The sequence below is a fragment of the Primulina eburnea genome, chromosome 18 (assembly GCF_022965805.1).
Source record: "Primulina eburnea isolate SZY01 chromosome 18, ASM2296580v1, whole genome shotgun sequence".
Lineage (NCBI taxonomy): Eukaryota > Viridiplantae > Streptophyta > Magnoliopsida > Lamiales > Gesneriaceae > Primulina > Primulina eburnea.
This window is the reverse complement of record NC_133118.1, coordinates 960,651-986,846: the sequence shown is the minus strand read 5'-3', so window position 1 is coordinate 986,846 and position 26,196 is coordinate 960,651. Positions and strand designations below refer to the sequence as shown.

Genomic DNA, 26,196 nt, shown 5'->3' with positions numbered 1-26,196 from the left:
AAGTTAGTATGAGGGGGTTGATAGGACTCGTTTTTACGTGTTTTTAGTGTTGGTTTCGAGTCGCATTCATACATCATATTAGCTTGTTCTAGTTTATTCTTGCATTTTGTTTGCATTATTTAGCATATGACTGATTTCGTGTGTTTTGTGGTATTTTGTAGGAATGGAACCAAATATAGCAGAAAATGGGCACAACAACGAAGAAGCCTCGCTAGGGCGGTCAAAACTGACCGCCCCAGCGAGCATTCTAGTCTTACCGAGGATATCGAACAGAAGACCTCTCGCTAGGGCGGTTAAAACTGACCGCCCCAGCGAGACTGCTAGCCTGGACAAGAGAATTTAACAGAAGATCTCTCGCTCGGGCGGTCAAAAGTGGCCGCCCCAGCGAGACTAGAGAGAAGGCTCAAAGTTTTTATTCGAGAGTCACTCGCCCCAGCGGTCAAAACCTACCGCCCTAGCGAGTTACGCGATCCAGCAAGATTCTGCGAGATTTGTTTCTATTTTCATGGACTCTATCCAAGACCACTAACCTAATACACGAGATTGGGCGCCGTTTTTCAGACTTACACATCATATTTTCATCATTTTTTCTGGGAGAGAAGGCTAGGAGTAAGGAAGACTTTCGAAGAACTCGAGAATTCCAAGCGTCGCAGCCATCTTCCATCGTCATATTTAGTATTTTATTATTCAGTATTTTATTCTCTTGCATAGATTGTTGATTTTTAGTATGAATTTGGTTGGCTAAACTCTAAATTTGTTGGGATTTGAGGGGATCCTACCCATACTCGTTGTTTAACATTATTTCTTGACATTTTTACAAGTGATTTGTTTATGCTATTGTTATTTCTTGTTTCAAGCGAAGCCTAGCTATCTTCCTTTGATTATTGCATGTTGTTAACGATTTCGACAGACTAATTAACAATAGGATCGCATAGTATAAACCACGGACTTACAATTTTAGTAGACATACGGAATTGGGTACGTGTCGATAGTAATAGTTCACCCGGATGAAAGCTAGTGGATTCCATAGAACGTAATGCAATCGTGAACTGTTAAATAATTGAGGACACTTGATTACTGCATGTTTATGATTAGTATTAATATAGCTCGACAGAGTATATTGATTAGTCTAGGGAATTCCGTCGAATGCACGAGTAAAAGTCGAGTCTAATTATCTGAACACGAGTGGTAGGTGAACTGATAATTCCCAACAAATTCGTTTCTCATTTGATTTTCATCCAATTTAATCATTGATTTCTTGATTATTTGTTCTTGCATTTTAATCATTTTAGTATTAAATTCACTTTAGTTTAATCACCAACTCCATCTATCGTTGCTAGAGAAATTTAAGTGAAAATAAGAATAGTGTAACGCAGTCCTTGTGGATCGATACTCGTATTCACGTACGTTTATTATAACTTGACTATCGTGCACTTGCGATATTTTAAATCGAGCTTTCATTTATAAAACAAATTTTGGGACTATTCACTGTGCAAGTTTGGCTCGATCAATGGATCTCCTGAATGATTTTGATTGTGATATTCAATATCACCCTGGGTCGGTGAATGTTACTGCGGATGCCCTAAGCCGAAAGGTTTATGATTTTGTTTTAGCTTTTGTCAATGTCGCCAAGGTACATGAGGATATATGTACTTCTGGTTGGACTTTTCACTCGAATTGGAATTCTGTCATTGTCTCAGCATTGCAAATTGAGCCGAACTTGATATCGAAAATTCGAAAGGCTCAACGAAGCGATGCTCACATCCAAAAGTCGAAAGAACTTGTATCTGCAGGACATCAGTCTGGATTTCAGATTTCTTCTGATGGTTCTTTACGGCTTAATGGTCGGCTGGTAGTTCCTGATGATTCTGATTTGAAATCTCCCCTTTTCGAGGAAGCACATTGTAGCAAATACAGTATTCACCCTGGAGGTCGAAAGATGTATTTGACATTGACACCTCAATTCTGGTGGAGACGTATGAAGAAGGACATTGCTGAATTTATTTCGAAATGTCTTGTCTGCCAGCAAGTGAAAGCCGAGAGAATGAAACCGGGAGGATTGCTCCATAGTCTCGAAATCCCAAAATGGAATTGGGAACATATTGCTATGGATTTTGTGACTCATTTACCTCGTTCGCCCAAGGGCTGTGATGCTATTTGGGTCATTATTGATCGGCTTTCGAAATATGCACATTTTATTCCGTATGAGCGGACTTATCCTTATAAGAGAATGACCCGTTTATACATTGAGAATGTTGTGAGACTGCACGGTGTGCCAGTCTCGATTGTATCTGACCGTGATCCCAGGTTTGCTTCTAAATTCTGGGGTAGTTTCCAAGAAGCTATGGGTACGCGTTTGGCTATGAGTACCGCTTATAATCCTCAAACTGATGGCCAGACCGAGCGTACGATTCAAACTTTAGAGGATATGTTGCGTGCGATTGTGATGGACTTCAGAATGGAATGGCAAGATGCCTTACCATTAGTCGAATTTTCTTATAATAATAGCTTTCAGACGAGTATCGGTATGACACCGTTTGAAGCTCTATATGGGAGACGATGTAGATCACCGTTATTCTGGGATGAGATTGGTGAGAAACAATTGACTGGACCTGAAATGATACAGGAAATGAACGATAAGGTTCAGTTGATTCGGCAGCGGATGAAAGCTGCTCAGGATCGTCAAACGAGTTATGCAAATAAACGAAGACGACCCTTGGAATTCCAGAAAGGTGACAGAGTGTTTTTGAAAATATCTCCCTTTAGAGGTACGGTTCGATTTGGCATGCGAGGGAAATTATCTCCTCGATATGTTGGGCCATACGAGATTCTAGATCGAGTTGGTGATCTTGCGTATCGATTGACATTGCCACCAGCTTTATCTGCTATTCATGATGTGTTTCATGTTTCTATGTTGAGGAAATATGAACCCGATCCATCACATGTACTTGCACCTGACGAGGTTGAATTGGATCCTTCTCTTTCCTATGTCGAACAACCTGTTCGTATTATGGATCGAAAGGAAAAGATATTGAGAAACAAATCAATTCCTCTAGTACGAGTGCAATGGACACGACATGGGGTTGAAGAATCAACGTGGGAATTGGAGAGTAAGATGCGAGATTCGTATCCGCATTTATTTGATTCTACGACATCTGCTCCATTGTATTCGATGTATCATGATCCTTTTTCTGATTTTAGTTTTGATATGTACTATAACTGGTGACATATGTATGTTTACCAATGTTATGTATATAATGATGTTTGAGATTTCGAGGACGAAATCTTTTAAGAGGGGGAGAAATGTAAGGACCGTGTATCGTGTTATCGTAAATCCTGCGTGATTATCGATAATTAATTAAATTGTCATGGATTATGTATTTGATGTATATCGTGACAATGAATGGAGAAAATGAATATTGTATATGAATTGATGTTGTATGAATTTGATTTGAAAGGCCGGACGCCAATAAGTACAAAATCGAACATTTTGTACAGAACATGTGGCGCCCGAGCGGTAGAAAATTACCGCTCGAGCGCCAGGGTATATGAAGGCATGTTCTCGGACAGAACTTGCCGCGCCCGAGCGGTAATTTGTGACCGCTCGAGCGCGGTGTATTCGAGACTCGGGCCAGAACTTCTCGCGCTCGGGCGCGAGAATTCTACCGCCCGAGCGTGGTATCGGTGGTGATAAAAACGAGGATTCTTCTCTTTCTTTCTTATCATTTCATATTCGATAACCGAGAGAGACACGAGAGAATTCCGATTTTCTTCGCCGGAATCGACTTCGAAACGCCGTCTAAACGCAAAACAAATTATATATTTGTGATCTGCGCGTTGAGGGCTTCTGACTGAGGTAATTTTCTTCTGGTTTCATCAGCTTTAAATATCAAAGTGCTGGAATAGCAGGTATTTGAAGTTGAATTTCTGATATGTAGTAGAATAACCGACAATAAACTCATATTCGAAGTCGGAATTAAATTATGATATGATTTCGATTTGATATGAATTTTTGAAGTTTCAAATGATATTTGAAACTCATATTAATGATTTTGGAGTATGTTATTGATTGGAATGAGTATGTTATTGATGTAGATAAAGTATTATACTGATATCTTCAAGCTACATCGACTGGAACGAAGAATTGAGGTATGTTGCAACCGGGTAACATACGACAGGTATCTGTATTATATGATATATGATTGGATTGATTGGATTGATTGGATTGGAATACGTGTCTATGTGCCTATTTGATGATTTGATGTGGCATACATGACATTGGGATTTGAGTATCGATGTACAAAATAAATGTTTTGTTAACACACATCATTTTATGCATACATCGATACATGACATGCACGTTGAGCTATGATCTTTGGATACCCTGATATGATTTGATTGGATTCCGGGGTTTGTGAACACAATCACTATGTCGGTATTATATGACCCGTAAAGCATAGACAATTGTGGCCCCATATGATTGGATATGAGATGTGGGATTGATGGCGCTTCGTCGACGCTATCATATATGTATTCCCATATCGGCCGGTGTGCCAGCTCGAGCATTGATTTGATTTGATAGCGATTCGATTGATTCTGACATGTGCTCAGTGGATGGGCATTTGACCTGATACCTCCACGACATACATGCATTGCATACCATATATCATTATTTAGATATCTGTGGTATATATGATTGGTTGTTCCATACGGAGCTTTGCTCACCCCCAAGGGGGGCTGTTGTTGTCTTTGTGTGTGGACAATGGCAGGTACTCCAGGATATCAGGAGACTGGAGATGGTGCTTCTGGAGGGAGTCACAGTTTGAGTTGAGATTTATGTCGTGTTCCCAGTATATGTATATGTATCTATATATCGGGGCATGTCCCGAGGATATGAGTTGCTTGTATGTGATTGGTTTTGATTATGTGTGGGTGTGTTTTATGATTTGAATTTAGATACTATTTTTAGTATTTAAATATCAGAAGAGATGTTTTGGGCTCGTTGTAAAGAAATTTTAAACTCGTTTTCCGCTGTGATTAATAAACCCTAATCTGATTGCATTGTAATAACGATTAGGAGCTAAGGGCCCCACAACTTGACTCCGTGCTGTGGTGGAGGTGGTGGTGGCTGATTGGCGTTCTGGTTTCCCAACCCTTACAGTGTGGTTGCCACAATGGTGGCTATGGCCATAAGATCAACTCGGCTTAAGTTGACTGCAGGCGGTGGTCCGTTCCCTTGCTCGTTCTCCTGTCCGCCTTCTCGGTTGGCATTAGCGTAACGCGGGTTGCGGTTCTGTCTCGGGGGTCTGCCGGCCATTTCCTACAATTGCAAGTTCTAAGAATTTGTACGAGTAGGATTTATGCAATAGATGGCGTAGAAGTTAATTGAAATCAATGGAGCAAATAAAATATTTTATTGATTTCTCAAGCAGGAAAATAAATGAACATGACCAATATGAATGAAATAAAAATACTTGACCAATCTAATGAAATAAATATACTGGATAAAAACGTAGCGACAATCGAAATAAACTACTAAAAATGGTTCACTAAGATGCTCTAATCTGATATCTCTCCATTTCCCTCGGCTATGTCAGGTGGGGCTTCTTCCTCCTCGGGATCCTCATGCATCTCTGGGTCTAAGAACTCTGCAAGCTGCATCTGAAGGCTCTGATTCTCCGATTCCAACTCAGCAATCTCTTCCCTGTGGGTCAGAATCTTTCATATCGCGTTATTCAACTCATTCCTTGCATGCGCGCAGTTCGCTTTATCCTTCTAGATGAGCTCCTTCTCCTTTGCTTTCCTTTCGTCTACCTCCTTGGATAGTCTTTGTTTATTCTCGGATAATTGCATGATCACATTCCAGGACTCTTCAATTCTATCCTTACCCTTAAGTCGTGCTTCAGTTAGCTCCACGGTGCACCTCTCCATTTCTTCCCTAGCCCGCTTGGCTTGACCCAATGCTGTGCCTAACGAGTCTCGAAGCTCGGAATTATGCTCCTTAGTGAGCTCGAACGTTTGGAAGACCTCGTCAATTCTTTTCTCTGCTGCCTCCAGTTTGGTAGTTAAGTCTTCCACTTGTTGCCTCCTCTCGAAATTATTAGCTCTCAACCTTCTGATAGTCTTCTCATGGTTCCTTAGGGCCAATTCGTTCGAACGTATAACATCTTGAGTGTGCGTGCGAGATCGGTGATCGTCCAACGGAATTGACTCCCTATGAATAATCGGGGTTACTTTCTTACGAGCGGTGACACGCATACGAGCCATTTCCTGGATCAATAAAGAAAGGAAATGCGCAGAATATCACAAATAGGACAAAATAAAATATCAAGAACTAATATGGCAGGGTATCAAAAAATATATATATATATATTCGAAAATTTCCGAAAATAGAAGGATAATGTTGGCGGGTTGACTCGTTGACTCGGCCAAGTTGACTCGTCGGGTTGACTCGCCGGAGTATGGTCGGAGCAAAGGCGTGTGTCGGTGAAGGGGTCAGGATCACGGAACCGGTGGTGGCACGACCAGAATCGGTCGGAAAGCTACTTAATTTGGCCGGAACTCGCGAGAAATCGGTTGACTCACTCGAAATTGGGCGTTCCCGATTGATTGATCCGAACTCGAAATTGATTCTTGGGAAAAGTTACCCATGGATCGTAGATTGTTTGGGTAAAAGGGATTGATAATCGGAGTAGGATTGGTAGGGTAATTGGACAAAATAATTTTCGGGTTAGGGTTCATAAGCCAAATCCGTAGATCTGAAATTCCCGTTGCATCCGAATGCGAAATCTGAAATTGTTTGAGGGCTTTTGTTCGTCTCATCGAGGCGGTCCTAGATCTGGTCTCCGATCAAAGAAAAACTACCGGAAGCGGCCGGAATCAGCGAAAAACGCGGCGGCGCGCGTAGGGGCTATTTGGCCGAAATTTTCCGGAATTTTCCGAATTTTTTTTTTGAAACTCGATTTTTTTTTAAAATCGATTATTCCCACTCGGATTATGAACCTGGCGGCTCTGATACCACTTAAATGTCACGCCCCGAGACCGGGGTTAGTTGACACCGACGTTGTTTAACAATCACACAATCGAAACAACAAGCCTTTCGTAGCACAGTATAAACCGAACCAGTTTATATATCATAATTTCAAAGAAATAACATTGTCTTTACAAAACTGAAATGCTTAAGACGACAGAGTTTTAATGCGGAAACGTAAATCTAATTAATAATAACTTAAACATAAACGATTTCCTTGAGAATTCACCATCACCAAAACTGCTCGGATTCTTCCTCCTCAATCTGTTCTTCGGACTTATCTGGGAAGGGTTGTAAGGAGGGTGAGTATTTTGGGAATACTCAGCAAGTGGGGGAAATATCGAGCACAATAAATACAACATGCATAAAATTTGAATCATAAATCATGAGTTTCATACGTGCTTCATAACACATGCATAAACTTTACCAGCCACTGTGATTTATCTAACTTTCTATGGTTTACTGACGTCAGTCCCTAATTTTTACTCCTCTAAGGGGGCGAGGCCGTATAGCGGTTATATCCCCCACCGCATAAGGGTACGTCATGGTTGGGATTCCCACCCATATACAGTCGACTCCTCACAGTGCTTAAAAGAGTATGACAATTCGACACAAGAAAAGGAGTAGAAGGAACATGTACTCGACTGTAAAAACACACGAAGAATGCATAATCAAAATTAATTCTTTAAAACAGCCCACTTACCGTATATTTTCTTGCTAAAAACGTGGATGATTGGCTTCGGAAGGTGAGTCGTATCCTTGCTCCTCACTCAGCGGGACTTCAGCTTAAATTCTTGGACGACTTTCGGGCAGATTTTCGGCTATGGAAAGGTTGCTGAATTTTCGAGATTATGCAGCCAATAATTTCAAAATTTAGGGTGGAGAATGAGTAGAGGTGGTGTGGTATTTATAGGTGAGGAGGGTTGAGCTAAATTTGGCACCAAAAATCATACCAAAATTCATGTCAAATCTCCTAATATTTGACTCCAAAATCCTTGCCATATTTTCGAAAATATTGTGGCCAAGTGAGGGGATTTATTCCTTAACCAATGCTCTCTATTATTTTCGAAAATATCATGCCCAAATTCCATGTATTTTCGAAAATATCATACCTAAATTCCTTGATCTCCTTGAATTACTTCATCTTATTTCCTTCCCAAAATTCGAAATTGTGCATGCCTTAAGGTAGATATAATTGTCCAGGACACAAGGATATCATCAATAATTATTTCCCATAGCATATCTTATTTAATACAAAAGAAATCTTATACCCAAATCCCTTACAACTTAATAATTATGTCAATAAAAGATTCGGTTCTCACAATGATAATGAAAGATTGTATTATAAATTGATTTGTGCTTGAATGGCGGCTGAACCGCAATAGAAAAGTGATACATGTTATGGTTTTCAGCATAATTATATGAGTATTGGTCCAAATGAAATAAACCAATTTCATTGAAAAGCTCATACATAGTACTACAATTTTCATGTTGACAATTTTTATTAATTTGGACCCAAGGATGTTGGGCAGAACAGCTCGCGCTCGAGCACGATATTTGACCGCCCGATTGCGGCACAACCAGTATTCGGGGTACAGAACGTCTCGGAATCGAGCGCGAGATGTTACCGCCTGAGCGCGATACAAATAGCACTCAGGGACAGAACATCTCGCGCTCGGGCGCGAGATGTTACCGCCGAGCGTGGAAGCGGTGAAGGATACGAACAAGTTGCTGTTACATTTTCTTTCATTTTCCTTTCATCAGGTTCGAGAATATTGAGAAAAACTTGATTTCTATCGTGCGAATCTACCTCGAAACGTTATCCAAACGCGAAACAAATTATATATTCGGAATCCTCACGTCGAGAGCTTTCTTTTGAGATAAGTTTCTTCTAGTTTCAGCAGATCTAATTATTAAAATGCTGGAATAACATGTATTTGAAGTCGAGATCCATATATGTGGCAGATTAACCGACAAGAAACTAAGTTTTGAAGTCTGAATTGAATTATGTTATAATTTCAATTTGATATGAAATTTCAAAGTTTCAAAAGATATTTGAAACATATATTGTTGATTTTGAATGATGTTTTAATTAAAATGAATATGTTATTGATGTAGATAGATTTTTATACTGATATCTTAAAGCTACATCGACTGGAACGAAGAATTGAGGTATGTTGCGACCGAGTAACATACGACATGTATCTGTATCATATGATATATGTTTGATTGATTTGACTGAGAATATATGTCTATATGCCTTATTTGTTGAGTTGATGTGGCACACATGACGTACACGTTGAGCTATGATCCTTGGATATCTTGATATGATTTTATTTTGTGGTTTGTGAACACGATGCTATGTTTGGCATTATGTGACCCTTAAAGCATAGTCATTAGTGGCCCCGATGATTGATTGAGATTTGGGATTTGATAGCGCTTTGTCAACGTTATCATACGAGTATCCAATGATACTTGTGATATATATTGTGGTTGTTTCAGACTGAGTTTTGCTCACCCCAGATGGGGCTGTTGTTGTCTTTGTGTGTGAACAATGACAGGTACTCCAGGTTATCAGGAGAACAGAGAGGGTGCTTCTGGAGAGAGTCACAGATTGAGTCGAGGTTTAGTGGTCTTTTCCAGTATATATATATATATATATGTGTGTGTGTGTGTGTGTGTGTGTGTGTGTGCGTGTGTGTATACATCTATATACCGGGGCATATCCCGATGATATGAGTTTGTTTGTATGTAGTTGTTTTGGATTACGTGTGGGCTTGTTTTATATTATGACATGATGAGACGAGGCTATATTATATATTATTTTAAGTATTACAATTACAATTGACACGTTTTAGGCTCATTGTAAAGAAAAATGTTTACCTGTTTTCCGCTGTAATTAATTAACTCTAATCAAATTGTATTGTAATGACGATTATGAGCTAAGGGCCCCACACACAATATGATGTAATTTATATGAATAAATTGGTAATTAATGAAACTTTACTGTAAATTTTAGGTCAAGTGTCAAAAGAGCCATAATGGGAGGAATCAATAGTAAACCTCACATCGGTAGTAAACCAGTCCAAAAATCTCTAAACTTTCCACGAAGGCCTGAAAATAGAGTAGAAATGATTTGAAGTCAAAAGAATGACCATCAGAGTGGCGCATGGCTGTGGAAGCCATATTTTCTCCTATGAACTTATCTTTGTCCAACTTACAAATTTTGTTCAAAACATATTTTAAAATACCAAACCGATCATGCCCAAATATTGAAAAACAAAGATGATGATCAAGCTTGTTTTGGACGATTAAAAACAGTACTTTCGACGATCATCAGAACTATCGATCGGTAAATATGTATACTATAAATCATTTGGAACAATCTTTATGTTGTGACCGACAGGTACTTTGAACCTATTGTCTCCTTTGATTGAAAATCTATAAGGACAACTACTTTGACTTGTTTGATCATGAATATCCATAGCCCACTTCAAAATCACTACTTCACTTCCATCCCTCTCTCCAACACTCTTGACCTCCGAATTCAGCTCAACATTGTAGTGAAATCATCGATCAAAATCAAATGACATGTAAAGATGTACGAGTCCTTGTAGTTTTAGCTATTGACAATGCTAGAATTTGTTCAATTAGACCTAAAAAGATTTCAACGTCAGAGCTATCGAGTCAGTTATCCCCTGACTTGGGAATGATAAATCCCCACCCTTAAATGCATAATTGGAGCACTTCCCATACATGTAGCACGAACTTTTCCGGTGAAAATTCGTTTAAGTATGATGCAGGACCGAAAATTTCGGTTGGGAATAAATCTAGCAAGCGGACTAGGTTAAATTATAGTAAATGGATGATGAGTCCAAGTATCGATCTCATAGAGTCTAATATTTAACTATTAGATTTTTTATCACTTGGCTTAAACTAGACAAATAAATAAAAAGATAATATATGGATTATTAATATAACCTATTAAATAAAAAAATTGCAATTAAAACAAGGGGTTCAAATTCAAATAACTAACTAAGACACACAACGGTACCAAACTCTACAGTGTTAACACGTCTTAAAATTTAATTAATTGTTTAATTCTTGACAATCACGGTGAAATCCCCAAATTTATTTAGTAAATGATTCCTCGAGTTAATAAATCTATTTAAATATAACATTCCAATTATTTCTAATCGAATTTAATTAGATCTAAATGCATTAAATCTTCGTGGAATTTCAATTTTCACCTAAAACCGAATACTATTTCTAGTAAGTTTAACCATGTGTTGATGAAGTTTTTGTTGCTATATTTAATCCATCATCTTTCGATTTGTGATTAATCAACAGACATGTAAATAGTTGACCAGGCTATTAACAAGAAATATTAAACTAACATCAATCAATAATTAAAATCAAGAAAAATAATATATTGAAAATAAACCAAATATCGAACAAAGTATTGTTTGGCCATGATCTATAAAAATCTACCTCATAAGTTCAAATCAAAGCGCACATCCGTATTTAAATTCAATGAAGAGAACATAATTAAGAGGGAATGAAAAGAATTTTCAGTGATTTGGCGTGTGTTGAGGAATTCCTCCAGCTTTAGCCTTCTGTCTTCCTTCCTTCTGCACTATCTTCACCGTTGTCGCTTAACTGCAGCCTTCTAATCTGCACTTCCTTCCTCTTTTCCCCTTCTCTGTTGTTCACTTCCTTATTCTTTTCTGCACTTCCGTCTTCTCTTTTTTTTTCTTTTGCTCTCCTCCCTCTGTACGTACTTGTGCCTCTCCTTCCTTTACGTGATTGTCCTTTGCCTCCTCTCTTCCTTTCTCCTCCTCTCACTTCTTCTGCGCTGCTTTTGTTTTTCTATTTGCGCCTCCTTTTCTTGGTGCTCACGTCTTGCCTTTTTATGTTTCTTCATGGGCCTAATCTTCCAACTCTTTTAAGCTCTTCTCATTTTTAAACATTGTAGATAAGATTGTGTAGATTTTAATTATCAAGATCTGCACAAATTTTCTTCCAAAACTTCAATATTCTCAAGATAATAAAATATAAAAATATTTTATTTTCTTTATTTTGATATTTTGTTTCCTTTGAGTTTTGTAAAATCGTCTTTATCTCCCAAATTAAGCATTTTCTCTTTTATTCAAATCTATAAATATTTTAAAAAATTAAGATAAACACATAATTAGGGATAATAATTTATAGATAAGCAAAAATATTATAAAATAAAATCTCTAAAATATCTATAAGATTTGGGCTTATCAATGCATAAGTAAAACAGTTGCATAGACTTGCTCATTTATCTAGCTCAATCAAACTGCCAACAACTAAGAACCTCAAAAGCTTAAATCCTCCAATATCTAAAAATTGAGTAAATTTATTGTGAGAAAGATCAACCACGTCTATATTTATAATAAAATGTAACATTATTTTATGAATAGTCCAAATAGAAGATTTGTTTTACAAAATTGAACATTGAGACCGTTTCACCTGAGTTTTGTTCTAAAAATTAGTTTGCTTCTATTTGGAAACAAACTAGAATTGTTAAAAAAATTCGGAGCCAAAAGATGCACAAAAGCTGTGCAAAGCTAAAATATCTTAATTCCAACGAGCTGTGCAAAGCTAAAATATCTTAATTCCAACGAGCTACATAAATTAATGAATTTCATAATCACTTCTTCATTAGATTTAACTTATCTTTATTTTGTTGTACTATACATTTTAAAAGTACAAGGGAAAATAATTTTTTTGTCCAATTTTGGATTTTGGTATACTAAGTTTTCAAAGTTTGGTTTTGATGCCCGTACACTAACTTTTAATTTTGAGTTATTTTGATCCAATTGCTGATGTGACACTGAAAATGTTGATGTGACATAGGAAAACGATGACGTGATTTCGGAAAATGTTGTTTTGTCAAGCTGTCCCGTCAACAATTAGACAAAAAAAGATGAAAATTAAAATTTAGCTTACCGAAATCAAACCTAGAAAAATTGATGGACCAAAACCCAAAAATATTTTTCCAAATTAAAATATTCACTTAAACGTAGAATTCAATTCGTCCAATAATAGCATAAAAATAGAATTTACCAGAATTACACTAAACATTTATTATAAATTCAAAGCCTAACGAATTGAAATGAAGAAAAAAAAATACTTACTCAACCACATAATCTAACATTCAATGTTGAAAATCTATGTTGACCGGAACTTTGAGCATATTATCTCCTATGATGAAATTACTGCCACCCGAAGGTATCAAATTGTAACCCTTATAATCGACCACTCCCAGGCTCTTGCAAGCATTCAATACAAAGCTAGCCTTCTCACTCTTCCCGGCAGCAACAAAGACTCTTCTAAAAGCAACAACCTGTTTAATAGGTGCGTCCACGATGCCGCTAGGCGGAACCCAATACACGATCACGACTTCGCTTCCATCCCTCTCGCCGACGTTCTTGACCTCTAAATTCAGCTCAACATTGTGGTGTTCGTCGCACCTGCAAGTCGTCGATGAGAATTGCGGGGCAGGCTGGTTTGTATGAGCCTTCGGTGTAGTTCATCTCTCGACAATGCTGGAACTTGTTCAACTGGACCTGCAGAGATTTCGTGGAGGAAACGAGAGAGTAGGAGAATTTGGTGTAGCTAAGGCCGTATCCGAAGGGATAAACGCTTGAGCTGCTGTGGAATTTGTATGTTCGTCCAGGGTAACCGAGGTGGTCGATTGGTCTCAAGGGCATGGATGTCATCGGTAGCATGTCGACGTATTCATTTTCGTGCCAGGTTAGAGGCAGTCTCCCTCCGGGATTGTATTTGCCAAACACGACGTCGGCTATAGCCTGGCCGCCTTCTTCTCCGGGATATCCGGCCCATAGCATGGAATGGACCTTGGAAGAACCCTTGGAGAATGAAACGTCCACACCGCCAGCCGACATGATGACTACCACTACAGGGCCTTTGGATTGGGCTGCAACTTGATTGATCAGTTGATCCTGGTAGCCTGGAAGGAGCAAATCTTCCCTGTCTAAGCTTTCGGCCTCGATGCTTAAATCGATTCCGATCACCAATATAGTTGCATCAGCTTTCTTTGCCGCTTGGACTGCTGGGAAGATCATGCTATCGTTTTTGCATGCTACATCTCCACACCCCATTTCGTAGATCACTTTTCCATACTTGGTGAAGCCGTCGATCGGAGATGTGTACTGACATGGAACACCTGTATGATTCATCTTTTTTAGAAATGAAATTTGAAGCATGAGTTTATGTTCATGTCATTGAATCAGGCATACCTGCATAGTTGCCGATCATGGCGCTGGTGGCATTTGCATGCGGCCCGACGACTGCTATGGTCTTAATCTTGTCTGTGCTCAAAGGCAATACTTGATCGTCGTTCTTAAGGAGAACGATTCCTTCGCGTGCTGCCTCGGTCGCTAGTTCAATGTGCTCATCACTGCACACATTAGTCATATCCAGCTTGTCGAATTGTGGGCTTCCATCGAAAAAGCCAAGCCTCATGAGAACAATGTATAGATTCTTGAGGGCAACGTCTATATCTTTTTCGCTCACTTTCCCCTTCCTTACCGAGTTTCTAGCATAGTTAGTGTAATAATTCCCGCAATCCAAGTCCAATCCTATATGATACATATACATATAACACGAAAACAGATTAATGCAATAGACAGAAATTAAGTTTTATGTTAAATCAAACTAATCAACCTGCTTTTAGAGCTTGAGCAACAGCATCCTCGGGTTCATCTTTAAGCCATTTTTGATGATTTATCATCACTTCAATGGAATCGCAGTCTGAAACTATGTATCTGCGAGGGCGAATCGAAAAATGAAGTAGCTGTTACCATATACAAATACCAAAACATCAATATAAATCATTCATTACCCGTGAAGATCCCATTCTCCTCTTATTTTATCCCTCAGAAGCCGCGGATCTGCGCAAGCAGGAATGCCATTAATCTTGTTGTAAGAACACATCACGCTAGTCACGTCGCCCTCTTTCACGCACATTTCGAATGGCTTAAGAAATGTCTCTAGCATGTCTTGCTCAGTCACCTGTATTCAAATTTGAAAAATTTAATCACACATCACATTCCAATATTACAAATTTAGAGTGAGAGTGATCATGTATAATATTACTCTTGCGTCGTAGTTGTAACGCTCGATTCCAAGCCAGTTGTCCACATCATAAGCTGCATAATGCTTGCAGCATGCAGCAACCTTAATAGGCCTAGAGTTGAGGTCTGTTGCATTCTCGGTTCCCTCGACATCTTGTAAACCTCGTACATAGTTGGCTGCATACTCGCCCACGACGTAAGGGTCCTCGCCGGGTGTTTCGAGGGCTCTTCCCCACCTAGGATCCCTGACGACGTTAATGTTAGGACTCCAAAATGTCAGCCCCGCATGGCCTAAGTTGTGCATGGCTCTTGCTTCTGTCGAAACCGCCTAAAAGACCCCCAAAACAAATAAGACAATATATTATAGGTCAATTAATCAATCCAAGAGCTATATTTGAGCTATTTTAAAAGGGTCAAGAAAACATGAAAATATATAATGAAAACAAATACAACGCATGCATGTTATTAAAGATCGAGTCAAAATATAAAACTTAAGGGTGGAGTCATATATCTACACCATATATTATATTTATGTAACACCAAATGGAGCAGATGATTTCGCCCGACGATGAATATTATACAAAGAATCCATTTTTGAGTATATATATTACCTGGCCAATCTTTTTCCACAAAGATTGGTTAAAACTAGCAGCTGTGGTGATAGGAGTTGGAAAACTTGTTGCACCAGGGACAACATCGTCAAAGAACGAGGCTTTGCTGTTCCATTGCCCCACGTCCGACACACCGTGCAATGCCTCCGACCACCACTCGTACTGTGGGAGCCCGATTCTCGGAACCCCGTTGGCCGTGTCTCCGATCTGGTTGACTTTCTCAGACAATGTCATCCTGTCAACCAAATCCTTGACGCGTACCTCGTAAGAGAGTGAGGTGTCGCAGTATGCGAAATCTTTGACGTTCAAACCGAGATCCATAAACCGAGCCGCGTCGCAAACGTGAGTGTAGTTCGCATTGACGGTGGAGGTGGAGTCCATAATCTGTGCCAAGGGACCATTTCTTGCACAAGTGAAGGTGAACAGAAATGTGGCCGCTAGTAAAGAGAGGATCATGAGGAATGGTTTTGCTGCCATTTTTTTCTCTACTTTTTTCGAGAATTTGAGTAGAGAAGTAATGTTTTTATAAATTATAGAGATTAAAAGATGAATCCAAATTTTGTTTTTGTGATTAAGTTGTTAAGATTCTGATAATTTTGATATCTAAATGTTATCCAAACGAATTCTTTGGCATATCTTGAAAGATACTCTCGTTTCCCTTTTGATTTGAAAAAACATGTCATTTCGATGGCCAAAATAGATAATTGTTGAAATTATCTATTAATATTATTAGTTATTAAAATAATAATTAAAACTCAACAAGTTAATTAATTAAGATATTATAAACGTATCAATTTTTTAGAAAAAGAAACTAAAAATTCGTACTTTAATTATATTTTTAGGTTATTAAAAAAATTTATATATATATATATATATATACATGGAAATATTTAATGCTCGCCATGCGTGTGTCACGATTTACTAGTAATTTATTATAAAGAATCCTTAGGTTCCAAATGTGCTTTCAACGGATATTTGAAACTTTAAGATTGATATGTACAAGATAATCTATATATCCACAAATGATGATTTGGCGTAACTAGAAGATTACAAATGATTTATTGACGGAATATATTGTGATCTTCATATTTATTGTTATTGACTAGTGTCCATGTGCATGCGACGACGTAGTCATATAGAGCAAAAATTTGTGTGAGACAGTCTCACGGATCGTATTTTGTGAGACAGATCTCTTATTTGGGTCATTCATGAAAATTTTTTACTTTTTATGCTAAGAGTATTACTTTTTAGTGTGAATATCGATAGGGTTGACCCGTCTCACATATAAAGATTCGTGAGACCGTCTAACAAAAGACCAACTCTTCGTATAGTTAGAATAATTAATTATTATCATAGATATTACTCACCAATGAATATTAACTAGTATCGCACACGGCGTGTTTATATCGTTGAAATAGTAATTACCATGGATATTAGTCACCGTGTGTATCTGTAAAATAATATATAAATATTATAATGTCTTGCATGTACATTAAAAAAATTATCGACAATGAATATACTTTTGAAAGGAATATGTGAAAGGAAGACGAGCGGAAGAAATTGGAGTGCGTAGACATAGAGTGGGGAGAGCAAGTTCGACTTTTTGAGCATGTCTCTTTTGAGACGGTCTCACGAATATTTATTTATGAGACAGATCAACCCTATCGATATTTATAATAAAAAGTAATACTTTTAGTATAAAAAATAATATTTTTTCATGGATGACCCAAATAAGAGATTTGTTTAACAAAATACGAACCGTGAGATCGTAGCACACAAGTTTTTTCCTTTAAATTTTGATGTTGGACATAGCGCAGACCAATATATATCGCTCAATTACTTTTTAATAAGATATGTAGAAATAGATTTGAATTATTTTTTATTATTAAGAATTATATCTAAAAATTAAATGATGTAGATGTATAATACTCACTGGTGATACCCCTATAAGAGCTCGGGTCCTGGAGGACCCGAGAAATGTCATTGAGTAGCCCCTATAGAAACCGGGAGGGCGATTGTTACCTACGCGACTGGGCGCTTCATGCATGATAGGGTATTTACTTACCTCCCGAGCAACTAGGGACCGGGCTTTCATGCTGAAGCCGAGGGCTCAATACTCGAGTAACTTACTTAGAGGATCTTACAGATTGTAAGGCAGAAAGCGACTGGGCGGGAAGTCAACGTCTTCCGCCTGAACGTATCCCCGAAAATATGGAGAAGAAAGGGACTGGACATGCAGTCAACGTCCCTTATTCTTGGAGTACCCACGAAGCTATCGGGTAGAAAGGGACCCGACAGGTCGTCAACGTCCGAGGGTACAGGTAGTAGGTGAGCACGCGCATCAAGGTAGCCCTAGCTTCTCTTCAAATAGCAGGTATCGTTGACATTCCACAGAGGTCTGAAATTTCTTCACTCTCAAGCATCCATACATATTGCTTTAAGTTCCCTCTCGACAACCCTGCTGACTTAAGCATCGGAGTGGTCACGCTGGACACCCTTCCGGCGCCCATTCACGAGTTCATTTCATTGTTTGCAGGTCACGATCGAAGCCATCTACCTTGCTCATTTTCCTAAACAACACTATAAATTCTTGATTTGATCCGGTGGAGCACCCGACCCTGCTCATCCATTTTACCCGGATCACATCATTGGCGCCGTCTGTGGGAAATTGAGACTAAGGCGTTGATATGGCTCACACGAGGAAAACTAACCAGAACACTTCCCGGGTCCAGGGAGTTGACGCGAATCATTCAAGACAAGAGGACGCCCCTCCCGATCTTATCACTATGACTCCAGCGGAGTTTGATAGACGCATTAACGAAGCCATAGAGAGAGCTATGGCCAGGCGGGAAGCTTCCCACCATGATATACCACTCGAGAAAGAACCAGAAAAAGAGCAGGAGCAGCAGCAAGAATTGAGGGAGGAGGAGAAGAGGGGAGAAGTGGAGGAATCCTCTGCTGGTTCTAAGTCACCAACGATGGTCGAGGAAATGCTGGAGTTAAAACAGAAAATGAAAGTCCTGGAAGGACAGCTGGAAAATCGTGGTTCTTCTCGGACGTCTGTCAAAGGACGCCCGTTTGCTGAGGCTATCATCCGGGAACCTCTTCCTGGAAACTTTAAATCTGCTAAAGTAAGGGCGTATGATGGAAACGAGGACCCGGAAGAACACCTGGCCAGGTTCGAGAATATGGCTATGCTGCACTGTTACACTGATAGGATCAAGTGTAAAGTGTTTTTAACCACGCTGGTGGACTCAGCTCAGAGATGGTTTGACGGATTGGCTCCATTGAGTATTAAATCATTTGAGGATTTTCAGAAAGCCTTCTTACACCATTTCAGCAGCAGTAAGAAATATAAGAAAACTGCTTTCAGTTTGTTCGAAGTGAGACAGGGACCGGAGGAAAGTTTGAGGATGTATATCAAGAGGTTTAACAAAGTGGCCTTGGATGTGCCAACTTGTGCTGCAGAGACAAAAACTACTGCCTTCACTCAAGGCCTAAAAGAGAGTGAGTTCTTCAAGTCATTAACGAAAAAAGTGCCTGAAGATTTTGAGGATTTGCTGTCTAGGGCAGAGAAGTATATCAATATGGAAGAAGCCCAGAAACAAAAGAGGGAAGCCATCAGGAAGGAAAGAGGGGACCGGGCACCTAAGCCCGAGGAGAGGGGACCACGGCGGGGTAATCCAGGGCACTTTTCCCCGCATGTGCCTTTGAAAATTATCCGAGAAAGAGAAGTGCAGGAATGCAGTAGGGATTCGATTCCCAGTCATCAGCTGTCCCAACCCGGGAAAAGTGGATTTTGCACCAGGCATGGTGTGTGTCAGCATAACACCGAGAATTGTAAGGCTTTGAAAAGAAGTTATGTCCCACCCACCAACCAGGGGCATGACCAGTACACCAAAAGGTCTAGAGGTCCACCTTGGACCCCACGGCCGCCAGTATCTCATGCTCGAGTAGACTCAAGAAACAACCCGGGAAATCATATGGGTAGGAGGAGGGAGCCGGAACCTGAGAAGAGGAGCCCTTCGTCCCCTGTTGCTGGAGTGATTAAGATGATATCGGGAGGATCCACCGATGGAGATTCAAATCGGGCCAGGAAATCAAGAAGTAGGCGGGAGTGTCTGGAAGTGAAGGGATCTAGAAGGAACGAGGCCGTGATCAGTTTTGGCCCGGAGGACCTGAAGGGAATAAACATGCCCCACAATGACGCTTTGGTTATCCAAGCCCGGGTGGCCAATTACGACATCCTGAGAGTCTTCGTGGATTCCGGCAGTTCAGTCAATGTGATTTTCAAAGATGCCTTAGTGCAGATGGATTTGCAAGGGTTTAAGTTGGAAGCTGTGGAGACTGCCCTTTTTGGTTTTGCGGGACATGCAGTTTATCCGGAGGGAGAAATTGTTCTGCCACTCACTCTAGGCTCCCGGGACATCAAGAAAACGGTCATGACCACCTTCACAGTGGTGGACTCCCCATCATCTTACAATATCATTCTGGGAAGGCCGGCCATGAATGAGTTGAGGGCAGTAGCATCTACTTATCATCAAAAGATCAAATTTCCAGTGGGGAACCAGGTGGGAGAAGTTCGTGGAGATCAGCCCTCTTCCCGAAAATGTTATGTGGAAGGTATCCGGGCAGATCAGGGCAAATCAAAAAAGGAGGGGAAGAAACCCAGGGTGGAGGAAGTTTGGAAGGGTGGAGTGGAGAAAGGAGAAGTCCACTTTGTGGCAGAGGAAGAACAGGATGCTGTGGAGATAGGACCAGGCCGACAGATCCGGGTGGCCCGAGACCTCGATATATCCACCCGGGTCAGTTTACTTAACTGTTTAAAGACTAATATTCATGTGTTTGCCTGGTCCCAGCAGGAACTAACAGGGATTTCACCCCTGATATCTGAGCATCAATTAAACATTCTCCCAGGAGCTCACCCGATCAAACAGAAGAAGAGACACTTTGGTCCCGAGAAAGACAAAGTTATTGAGGAGCAGGTGAAAGAGTTGCTGCAAGCCGGCCACATCCGGGAGGTACAATTTCCTACATGGCTCTCGAATGTGGTGCTGGTACCCAAAGCTGCCGGGAAATGGAGGATGTGTGTTGATTTTCGGGACCTCAATAAGGCTTGTCCCAAGGATCATTACCCATTGCCCCGGATTGACCAGTTGGTGGATTCCACCTCGGGCTTCGAGCTGCTCAGTTTCATGGACGCCTATCAGGGATATCATCAAATTCCCTTAGCAAAAAATGATCAAGATAAGGCCAGTTTCATCACCTCGGGAGGTACATTTTGTTATGTTGTGATGCCTTTCGGGTTGAAAAATGCAGGGGCCACATATCAGCGTTTAATGGATAAAGTCTTTGAGAAGCAACTGGGAAGGAATCTGGAGGTTTATGTGGACGATATTTTGAGAAAGTCAAAAGAGGTGATGAATTTTATCGATGATTTGGAAGAAACCTTTACCACTCTGACATCTTATGGGATCAAGCTCAATCCCGCTAAATGTATTTTCGGAGTCAAGAGTGGTAAGTTCTTGGGCTTTATAGTGACAGAGCGGGGGATCGAGGTCAACCAAGAAAAAGTGAAGTCCGTCTTATGTATGCCTTCTCCCCGATCTGTCAAAGAAGTGCAGAAGCTGACCGGGAGGATTGCCTCCCTATCTCGGTTTATATCTCGGTCAGCCCACAGAAGTTATCCTTTTTTTCAGGTTCTCAGAAAAGCCCAAAAATTCGGATGGGATGACAAGTGCGAGCAGGCTTTCCAAGATCTTAAAAAGCATCTAGCTGAGCTTCCAGTTCTGGTAAAGCCTGAGCCCGGGGATAAATTGTTTGTCTATTTATCCACTACTGAATATGCTGTCAGCTCTGTCCTAATAAAGGAAGAAGGCTCGGATCAAAAGCCTGTCTATTATGTCAGTCACGCCCTAAGAGGTCCCGAGCTGCGGTATAGTGAAGTGGAGAAGATGGCCTTGGCTTTAGTTGTGACTGCCCGGAAATTGCGGCCTTATTTTCTATCGCATCCTATTATCGTTCTTACTAACAGCCCGCTTGGAAGAATTATGACACATTCTGAAGTATCCGGGCGGATGATCAAATGGAATGTGGAATTGGGGGAATACGATATTGAGTATAAGCCCCGGTTGGCCATAAAAGCGCAGGCTTTATCCGATTTCCTATCTGAGATGATCCAACCTGCTGAGGAAGAAAGATGGAGGGTGTTTGTAGACGGGGCTTCTTGCCTGGTTGGATGTGGAGTAGGAATCGTGATAATCTCCCCATCGGGAGAGAAGATTAAATTGGCAGTCAAAATTGGTTCCAGGGTAACAAATAATGAAGCAGAATATGAGGCTGTTCTAGCCGGCGTCCGGGCTGCCCGAGAAATTGGAGCGGCTAGGATTATATTGTATTCCGATTCACAGTTGATTACTCAGCAGATCAAGGGCACGTATGAGGTCAAGGACGACAAAATGCTCAAATATTTGCATCTCATCAAAGCCCAGGCAGTAGTGTTTGTGGATTGGAGCATCGAACAGATACCCCGAGAAGAAAATGGAGAGGCTGATGCCCTAGCAAAAATGGCTGCTTCTTTGTCGGAAGACAGCACCCGGGAGGTTTTATTTGTTTCCCGAGCAGTTTTAACTATTGAAGAAGAAGAAATGTTGACAATACCCGAGGATTCTTGGATGACCCCTCTGATCAAATTCATCCGGGACAATGAATTGCCCGAGGAGAGAGCTCGAGCACAGAAAATAAAAAGACAAGCCCCCAGGTTTATTCTCTTAAATAATATCTTATACAGGAGATCATTCCAGGGACCATTATTGAAGTGTTTGAGCGGGAAGGAAGAGATTTATGTTCTTCAAGAGATTCATGAAGGATGCTGTGGTGAGCATTTGGGGGGGACATCTTTAGCTCGGAAAGCGATGCTAGCCGGGTTCTGGTGGCCGACTCTTCACCATGATTCAGCTCGAGTGGTCCGGACTTGTGAAAGCTGTCAACATCATTCCAACTTTCAGCACAGCCCAGCCACTCCTATGAAGCCTATTTGGGCGTCTTGTCTTTTTGATCAGTGGGGTATGGATATAGTCGGCCCATTGCCAGTTGCTCGGGCCCAGAAAAAATTCTTGTTGGTGGCTGTGGATTACTTCTCCAAATGGGTGGAAGCCGAGCCCTTGGCTAAAATCACCGAGCAAGAGGTTTTGAAATTCTTATGGAAGAATATAGTATGTCGCTTCGGCATACCCCGGCGATTGATCTCGGATAATGGGAGACAGTTTCAAGGAAAAGAAATAACGTCTTGGTGCCAGGAAATGAAGATCACCCAGTCCTTCACTTCCGTTGCGTACCCTCAGGCCAATGGGCAGACAGAAGTTGTAAACAGAATCATTGTGCAGGCTTTAAAGACCAGACTGCAAAGCAAAGGGAAGGACTAGGTAGAAGAATTACCCAGTGTACTATGGGCATACAGGACTACTCCTCGGGCACCTACCCAAGAAACTCCATTCAGCTTGGTGTATGGATCTGAGGCCATCCTTCCTGTTGAGATCGGTCAAACATCTGCCCGGGTAGAATCTTACCCGAGCAACAATGAGGGTAGCCGTGCATTGGAACTGGATCTATTAGAAGAAAAGAGGGACCAAGCCATGATCCGGATGGAGGCATATCGAAACCGGGTCATGAAATCCTACAACAAAAAGGTCCGAGTTCGAGACTTGCAGATAGGGGACTTGGTGATGAAGAAGGTTAATCCAGCTGGGGACGTGGGCAAGCTCGAAGCTCGATGGGAGGGGCCTTACAAAATCATTAAGAGAGTCAGTTCAGGATCCTTTTACCTAGAAGATGCTCAGGGTAAACTTCTTAAGAGACCTTGGAATGTGCTTCATTTGAAGAAATATTACGCTTAGCCAATGTACAGCTGTAATTTTCACTTTGAAGAAATAATAAAGGATCGTTTTCCTCAATCTTTTGCCTACTATAAGTGATATTGTGTAAAACTGAGGAGACATAAGCCCAGGGTTCTACTCCCTGGCTCGGGGCTCCATACCTCGACCATTCCAAAGTCTCGGGACCTGTTCCCCGGCCTAAGGTTCCGTGCCTTAGTTCTACATAAGCCCAGGGTTCTACTCCCTGGCTCGGGGCTCCGTACCTCGACCATTCCAAAGTCCCGGGACCTGTTCCCCGGCCTAAGGTTCCGTGCCTTAGTTCTACATAAGCCCAAGGTTCTACTCCCTGGCTCGGGGCTCCGTACCTCGACCATTCCAAAGTCCCGGGACCTGTTCCCCGGCCTAAGGTTCCGTACCTTAGTTCTACATAAGCCCAGGGTTCTACTCCCTGGCTCGGGGCTCCGTACCTCGACCATTCCAAAGTCCCGGGACCTGTTCCCCGGCCTGAGGTTCCGTACCTTAGTTCTACATAAGCCCAGGGTTCTACTCCCTGGCTCGGGGCTCCGTACCTCGACCATTCCAAAGTCCCGGGACCTGTTCCCCGGCCTAAGGTTCCGTACCTTAGTTCTACATAAGCCCAGGGTTCTACTCCCTGGCTCGGGGCTCCGTACCTCGACCATTCCAAAGTCCCGGGACCTGTTCCCCGGCCTAAGGTTCCGTACCTTAGTTCTACATAAGCCCAGGGTTCTACTCCCTGGCTCGGGGCTCCGTACCTCGACCATTCAAAAGTCCCGGGACCTGTTCCCCGGCCTGAGGTTCCGTACCTTAGTTCTACATAAGCCCAGGGTTCTACTCCCTGGCTCGGGGCTCCGTACCTCGACCATTCCAAAGTCCCGGGACTTGTTCCCCGGCCTGAGGTTCCGTACCTTAGTTCTACATAAGCCCAGGGTTCTACTCCCTGGCTCGGGGCTCCGTACCTCGACCATTCCAAAGCCCCGAGACCTGTTCCCCGGCTTAAAGTTTCGCACCTTGGCTCCTCATAAACCCAGAGCACTACATCCTGTTAAGTGTCCGTTCGTTCCAGGCATTCACATCACAGATATCCATTTAAAGTGCGGAAGGCTAATACCCGTTCACATGATTTGGTATCTTAGTTAGTTCTCAACACTTGGAAAATTGTTAGATTTGTTAGAACGAGAATGTCCTGATCATATAAGGAACGAGTACTGAATTTTTGTAAATATTGCGAAGAAGGATAAAAGGAAAGAAAATATTCCATTACTACAAAGCCCGGAGGCAGGGAGTGAACTTAAAAATGAAAAGAGGACAAGCCTATTCTATATCAGCAGAGGGCTGTTTTCTGGCTCTTTCGCCTCCTCTGTCGGCTTCTCTATTTGCCCTGCTTCTCCCTCTCCAGGTTCTTCTTCTTCCTCCCCCTCTACGGACTCCTCCTGTTTCTCCTCCTCTACCGGTTCCTCTCCGTCCTCCTCTTCGGATGTACCCTCGTTGCCTCCCACCCCGGCTCCTGCAAGAGATGCAATGGCTAGCCCGAAGTCTGGAAAGTTGGTTCTATCCTTGGGGATAAGCTCGGCTTCCTGGAATTGTTGAAGGCATCTTTTGAAGCCAGTCTTAAAGAAAGGATAAGCTCGATTCTCAACGGCCGCCTTGAATTCTGAGGATTCCAGGAAGGAAGTCCGCAGTTGCTCTTTTTGGCGCTCAGACTCAGCTAGAGCCTTCTCGGCTCTTTCAGCCCGGGACATTTGTTCTTCTATGGCATCTATCAGGGAGGCGTTCTTGCGATCAAGAATCGACTGATGCCTTTGAAGAGTTTCCTCCCTGATGTGACTTTCATTTAATTCCTCCCGGGCTTTGGCCAGCTCCGCCTGAGCAGACTCCACAGAGCCTTGAAGGGTTGTCACTGTCTCCGAATGGAATCCCTTCAATTGAGCAAGCTCCGCTTGAATAAGCTCGTTCGTCTCTTGGAAGACCCGGAGTTGGGGAGCCTGGTGGTTGGCTAAGGAGGACACCTCCTCATAGGCTGACATTAACATATGTGCACCCTATTTTTCAGAGAGAAGGCAGGGTTGGCAAGGTCATATAAAAAAAAAAAAAAAAAAAAAGGGAGAGAAGATAGGGAAAGAAAGAAGCTTACAGCCAGAAGTTTGTTCAGGCCACCCAGGCATCGAGGGGTTGGCGGCATGCTCTTCAGGAAGGCCTGGTCAGTAGGAAGGAGCATTCGCTTGAGGAAGTCTGCCCCAACCCGGGAGGCTCCTTCGGTGGAGAAGACAGACCCGCTGGGCTGCGAGGGGAGGAAGGGCCCCTGAAAAAATTCTGGGAGAGGCCCCTGGAAGGATTCAGGGAGAGGCCCTTGGAGAGGTTCCTGTGAAGGTTCTTGGAGGGGTGCCTGGTCATCGCGCATAAGGGGAGGCGTGTCTGACTGAATCGCTTGAAAGGAAGCCTGGCCTCCCGCTTGATCATCCTCGCTGAGAGTCACCACCGGGATGGTCGTAACTCTTCTTGGCCTTTGGCTAAGGGGGAGGAGGTCCTCATCATCC

General features: G+C 41.7%; 1 pseudogene; it reads right to left on the bottom strand.

Moving 5' to 3' along the window:
* Positions 1-13,054: 13,054 nt before the first annotated feature.
* On the bottom strand, positions 13,055-16,255 carry LOC140818971 (probable beta-D-xylosidase 5; annotated as a pseudogene).
* Positions 16,256-26,196: the final 9,941 nt, after the last annotated feature.